Source organism: Garra rufa, unplaced genomic scaffold (assembly GCF_049309525.1).
Source record: "Garra rufa unplaced genomic scaffold, GarRuf1.0 hap1_unplaced_044, whole genome shotgun sequence".
Lineage (NCBI taxonomy): Eukaryota > Metazoa > Chordata > Actinopteri > Cypriniformes > Cyprinidae > Garra > Garra rufa.
Window position 1 is genome coordinate 44,712 of NW_027394319.1, and position 7,327 is coordinate 52,038.

The window sequence follows — 7,327 nt, forward strand, 5'->3', positions numbered from 1 at the left end:
CTCCTGAAAGAAGGTGCAAAACCCGTGTTTGTCATATTAATATGCTTTAAGCATATTGTGAACGTGAAAAAGATGAAAGTGACAAACAAACAGTCAGTAATGCAGCCGTCTTAGTTGCCTCTGAGGTTTTGTTGGCTGAAGAGGATGCTTTGAGTGCAGATGAAGATGGTTTGTTACTAAGAAATACTCCGTAACAGTGGAGTAAGCTGGATAACTCTGTTATGCTAGCAAAGTTGTCTTCCCATCTTTCTCACCTGCCTGAGGAGAAAATGCAAGATGTGGAAAAACTCATCACCTCATTTCCATCATTGTTTTCTGATGTTCTGTTGCAGACTAATGTGTTGCGACACGATATTGATGTTACAATAAAGCCAATAAAGCAATTTGCATATCGACTTAATGCTGTAAAGAGGTCTGCCATGAAGAAAGAAACTGACTATTTGTTAGAAAATGGGTTAGCTCGTCACAGGTGTAGTTCATGGAGCTCTCTGTGTTTTCTAGTAAATAAGCCCAATGGTTCTTTTCGTTTCTGTACGGATTTCCGTAAATTCAATGCTGTCACCTTACCTGACTGTTATCCACGTCGTAGGATTGAGGATTGTGTTGACAGTATTGCCTCGCTAAATTTGTTAGCAAACTTGATTTGCTAAAGGGATATTGGCAGGTTCCGTTAACTCAACGTGCATCTGACATCTCTGCATTCGTAACTCCTGACTGTTTTCTGCAATATAAATTATGGCCTTCGGATTACAGAACGTGCCTGCTACATTTCAGCGTTTAATTCAAACGGTTCTAACTGGTGTTTGATTCGGCATGATTCGGAAGAACACCGTTTTCTTTTGCGTACAGTATTTGAATGTTTGGCACGTACGTCATTAACCCTCAACCTAGCAAAGTGTGTGTTTGGCCAGGCTACCGTTACCTACATGGGTGAACAGGTAGGACATAGACAGGTGAAGCCGGTGGAAGTGAAGGTCGCGACCATTACTGAATTCCCTGTACCTACTACTCGGCGAGAGCTCAGACAATTCCTCTGTATGGTTGGCTATTACCGGAATTTCTGTAGGAATTTTTCCACTGTCGTTACCCCTCTTACTAATCTCCTTAGTCCCAAACAAACTTTCGCATGGACTGAAGAATGCCAAGTGGCTTTCGAAAATGTTAAGGCTTAAATGTGTAACAGTCCAGTTTTGGCGGCTCCACAATTTGGGCGTGCTTTTAAGCTGGAGGTCGACGTGAGCGCAGTTGGCGCTGGAGCGGTCCTGCTGCAAGAGGGCACTGATGGTGTAGACCATCCAGTGTTTTTTTTTCTCATAAATTCAACAAACACCAAATGAACTATTCTACGATCGAGAAGGAAACTTTAGCTTTGTTCATCTCAAATTAAATCAATTTTCCATTTACAATTGCGGTGTTGAAAGTATATTTCTGAGAGGTTTCTTGTTGTTTATCTGATGTCCTCTTCACCCATTAATGCATTTGTCAACCATGTCATCTTCATCTTTAATGAAAATAAACAAATTACTTTAACAAGTTAGCAAAACCTTTTGTGTGATTGCTTTATGAAGAAATGAGGGCCAGTAAGTATTGATTGAAAGTTTGACCAGATGGCTTTGTCATTTGATTTAGAAAATGAAAGTGTACCTTTCACATATTTTATAGGGTGCATATTTCGCATATTTTATACGTAGAAGTAATTTCGTTTTTTAAAAATAATTTTTCCACTAAGTAAAATGTGTTTGAGAAAGGGATAAAATATCTTTCTGAAAATCTACATTTTATAATTATATTCTAATGAAAATATATATACTTTGAATTACATATTTTATGGTTTGCTCGAAAATTGTCTGCTTGCAGTTATTTTACAAAAAGTGCTTGACCAATATGCATTTTTGACAGCATATGGTCTTCTTAAAGGTAGAGTATTTATTTTTTCAAAAACGCATTAGAAACCTGAGCCGGGCCAATTACCAAAACAAACTTGTAGCCAATCAGCAGTGAGGAGCGTGTCTACTCTTGATGGGGAGGAGAAAGCGCTCAATGCACAGGACAGACTCCCAACCTGGTTCATTACTCAAAACCGCAATCATGGGTAAGACTGCCGACCAGACTGCTGTCCAGAAGGCCATCATTGACACCCTCAAGCAAGAGGGTAAGACACAGAAAGAAATTTCTGAACGAATAGGCTGTTCCCAGAGTGCTGTATCAAGGCACCTCAGTGGGAAGTCTGTGGGAAGGAAAAAGTGTGGCAGAAAATGCTGCACAACGAGAAGAGGTGACCGGACCCTGAGGAAGATTGTGGAGAAGGACCGATTCCAGACCTTGGGGGACCTGCGGAAGCAGTGGACTCAATCTGGAGTAGAAACATCCAGAGCCACCGTGTACAGGCGCCAGGTCAAGCCACTTTTGAACTAGAAACAGCGGCAAAAGCGCCTGACCTGGGCTACAGAGAAGCAGCACTGGACTGTTGCTCAGTGGTCCAAAGTACTTTTTTCGGATGAAAGCAAATTTTGCATGTCATTCGGAAATCAAGGTGCCAGAGTCTGGAGGAAGACTGGGGAGAGGGAAATGCCAAAATGCCTGAAGTCCAGTGTCAAGTACCCACAGTCAGTGATGGTCTGGGGTGCCATGTCAGCTGCTGGTGTTGGTCCACTGTGTTTTATCAAGGGCAGGGTCAATGCAGCTAGCTATCAGGAGATTGTGGAGCACTTCATGCTTCCATCTGCTGAAAAGCTTTATGGAGATGAAGATTTCATTTTTCAGCACGATCTGGCACCTGCTCACAGTGCCAAAACCACTGGTAAATGGTTTACTGACCATGGTATTACTGTGCCCAATTGGCCTGCCAACTCTCCTGACCTGAATCCCATAGAGAATCTGTAGGATATTGTAAAGAGAAAGTTGAGAGACGCAAGACCCAACACTCTGGATGAGCTTAAGGCCGCTATCGAAGCATCCTGGGCCTCCATAACACCTCAGCAGTGTCACAGGCTGATTGCCTCCATGCCACGCCGCATTGAAGCAGTCATTTCTGCAAAAGGATTCCCGACCAAGTATTGAGTGCATAACTGAACATAATTATTTGAAGGTTGACTTTTTTTTGTATTAAAAACACTTTTCTTTTATTGGTCGGATAAAATATGCAAATTTTTTGAGATAGGAATTTTGGGTTTTCATGAGCTGTATGCCAAAATCATCAATATTAAAACAATAAACGGCTTGAACTACTTCAGTTGTGTGTAATGAATCTAAAATATATGAAAGTCTAATGTTTATCAGTACATTACAGAAAATAATGAACTTGATCACAATATGCTAATTTTTAGAAAAGGACCTGTACACAACGAAGAGAGAGCGGCTTGCTGCTGAATTGGAAAAGGTTACTTACTATGTCCTGACTACAGACATGTGGAGCAGCAGGACATGTGAGCTGTACATGTGCTTACATTATATTTTGGACTGGAAGATTAAAAGCGCATGTCTTTAAACCACTTATTTCCCACTATTTTCACACGGGTGAAAATATCGCAGAGGCCCTCAGAGACATAACAACAACCTGGATGTTAAATCCAAATGGACCCGTGGCCATTACAACTGACAATGGAGCAAACATCGCCTGTGCAGTCCAAAACAACAACTGGCAGAGGATGCAATCTTTTGGTCACAGACTACATTTGGCGATTGGTGAGTGCAATAGCCTATACCTGGTCTTACATCTGTGTGTGTGTCTGTGTGCACATGTAAGTTAGTCTGCTTGGAACTGCCTATGAGTGAAATGTTTGGTTGGGTGGAAGGGGGTGTGGCATTGTTTTTAATTATTGTAAATCACGTTGTTACATTTAATATTAAATGGTTGTAATAAAATCAATTAATCTGGTCTTTTTAAAAACAACAGTGCATTGCAGAATAATTAAAAAGTACAATGTCAAAATGATAACTTCATTACAAATTAAAAAGAAATGTCATATATACTTATACAGCCACAAAATGAAGAGATAATTCATGGCTTGAGCTATTAAACTACATTTAAAAACTATTTCATTTTTGCTTTTACTGTGTTACAGGTCATGGAATGCAAGACCCTCGTATCACACGGGCCATTTCTTTGTGTAAGAAAACTGTGAGCGCATTCTCCTACAGCTGGAAAAAAGCAGAGGGAGCTGGCCGAAGTGCAGGCACAGATGAATTTACCAGCTCATCAGCGCAGTACGGAGTCGACCACACGGTGGGGATCACGTCTAGAAATGGTAGAACGCGTCCTTGAGCAGGAAAGGGCTCTTGCCAAAGTCCTGTCTGCTAACAAGAAAACAAGACCTCTGGTTCTTACCTGGCAAGACATAAAGGTGCTAGAGGCCATCCAAAGAGCACTGAAGCCCCTGCAGGACTTCATTGACGCTTTGTCAGGCGAGGAGTATGTGAGACTCTCATACGTAAGACCTGTGCTCCACCTCTTTAACAGCAGCCTCCTTGCTCCTGAGGAAGGTGACAGTGAGCTAACAAAGTCCATCAAACACACCATCCTGACTTACTTAAATGAAAAGTTTTCAGAGCCCTCTACCAGTGACTTGCTGGACATTGCTTCCTCTATGGACCCACGGTTTCGGGGGAAATATATCAGCAGTGGGAAACTGGTTGCATTGAAAGAGAGGGTCATCTGCGAAGCACAGAGTTTGTAAGTTGATCAGGGGAGCTCTGCAGGTGTTGACAAAGCTGTGCCTCAGTCTGCACAAGAGAGTGCCATAGCAGGTCCTGTGCCCCCCATTGCTAAAAAGAAAAGAACACTAGCCAGCTTCTTTGTCCAAGATGCAACCCCTTACTCTTCCTCATTCACACCTCGCGAGTCCATTACGAATGAATTGTCAAGCTATTTACAGTCTGTATGTTTGGAGAGTGAGGCAGATCCACTGCAATGGTGGCAGGAACATGAGGTTGCCTATCCAGCACTGAGCACACTAACAAGAAAGTACCTCTGTGTGCCTGCCACTAGCAGTCCTTCTGAAAGGATCTTCAGCTGCAGTGGAAATATAGTCACTTGTCAAAGGGCTGCACTTAAACCTGACAAAGTAGACAGATTGGTATTCCTTCTAATATTAAAATATTAATAAAAATATTAATCCTCAAAATATTAAAATGTAAAAGAGTTGCACAAACTTGTTTTTTGGCTATTTGTTAATGGCTACAACAGAGTTCATGCAAAGATGAGCTTGAGTTGAGTTGTTTTATTTTTGAATGAAAAGAAGGCAATATGTATTATTTTTTTATTTTACTGTTAAATTATTATTATTTATGTAATCAGGGATTTTTTTTATCTTAAATGTCACAGAAGCACTTTGTTCGTATATGCACGGCCTACTTTGAGTTGAGTTGTTTTATTTTTGAATGAAAAGAAGGCAATATGTATTATTTCTTCCTTTATTGTTTTACAATATGTATACAGGGATTTTTAAAAGAAAATTTGCAGAAGCACTTTGTTCTGAACTGCCTACCTGTTGTTTTATTTTTGAATGAAAAGAAGGCAATGTGTATTATTCCTTCATTTATTGTTTTACAATATGTATACAGGGATTTTTTAAAGAAAATTTGCAAAAGCACTTTGTTCTGAACTGCCTACCTGTTGTTTTATTTTTGATTGAAAAGAAAGCAATATGTATTATTTCTTTCTTTATTATTTTACAATATGTATACAGGGATTTTTAAAAGAAAATTTGCAGAAGCACTTTGTTCTGAACTGCCTACCTGTTGTTTTATTTTTGAATGAAAAGAAGGCAATGTGCATTATTCCTTCCTTTATTGTTTTACAATATGTATACAGGGATTTTTTAAAGAAAATTTGCAAAAGCACTTTGTTCTGAACTGCCTACCTGTTGTTTTATTTTTGATTGAAAAGAAAGCAATATGTATTATTTCTTTCTTTATTATTTTACAATATGTATACAGGGATTTTTAAAAGAAAATTTGCAGAAGCACTTTGTTCTGAACTGCCTAGCTGTTGTTTTATTTTTGAATGAAAAGAAGGCAATGTGCATTATTCCTTCCTTTATTGTTTTACAATATGTATACAGGGATTTTTAAAAGAAAATTTGCAGAAGCACTTTGTTCTGAACTGCCTACCTCTGAGTTTCAATAAAAAAAGACTGGAATTTGGCATATTTGTTTTTGCAGTAGTTTTTGGGGGGTTATTTATCCTGTAAAGATATCTAGATATATATTGTATATTGAGATATATTTTTTGCTCCATATCACCCAGCCCTAGGACAGACATTAGCTGAGCTGAGTGATGACAGAAAGATAGAGATGATGGCTAAAAACAAAAGAGAAAAATGTCTGCAAGTAAAGAAGGCTTACAATAAGGTAGCGGTACCCAGTCCCAGTACTTGCACCTACCCACTCTGCATATTTTGCATGTCTCTCTTGAGAGCTACGTGCATGAATTGTGTTCAGATTTATATGATCCCAACACAGTATTGCTCCCTACTCCCTGAGCAGGGGAAATCTATTAAAGTTTACTTCATTTTGGAACATTCATTCACAAGTTTGCACTGCACCAATGCTTGCAACATCTTCACACACAGAAAAAACAACAGAAGCATGAAGTGACATCATATACCTCTGTCCAATTTACAAGGACTGGGATAGGGAAATGCTGCGATAAAGCAAGAAGTAGGACCCGTGTAATTATCGGATCAGCTGCGTTTTACAGAACTTATATATGCTGTTTGTGTCATGTTCACTTGCTTGTTCATCTGCAATCATAGCTGGCACAGCAGAATCCGACATAATCGCAGCCTGGGTTGCGTACGTATGTGTGGGGTAGAGCTATCAAAATAGGGGCGAGAACCCATTGGGGTAGGGCATGTTTGTTTTGGTGATTTTTAATATCAACATTGGCTACCAGAAATCACTTACACTACCTTTAATTTTCTCAAAGTTACAGTTCCATCAATGGCGTACAGAAAGTGCATGTAGTTGTAAGGATTAATTAGCTCAAATTTATAATGATTCAAATAAGGAATCGAATCGAAAGATTCGGAACTTGATTAAATTGATTCAGAGTTAATAGATTACACTTCTTAACCATTCGTCCAGCAAAGTGGTCAATTCAGCATACTGTATTAACTCAAAAAGGTTTATATTATGTTCCTGGCCAAGATCACAAATAAACCAAAATATTACGTTAGGAAATTTTAAAGCTGAGGTAGCTTGATCTAAACACAGATAGAACTTTTGTGAACATAAAGTCAAGACACTTCTTCTAATGAAACAATGATTTATTGAACTACTCTAAGACACAACGCTAATCTACTAAACACAAATAAACACACACACA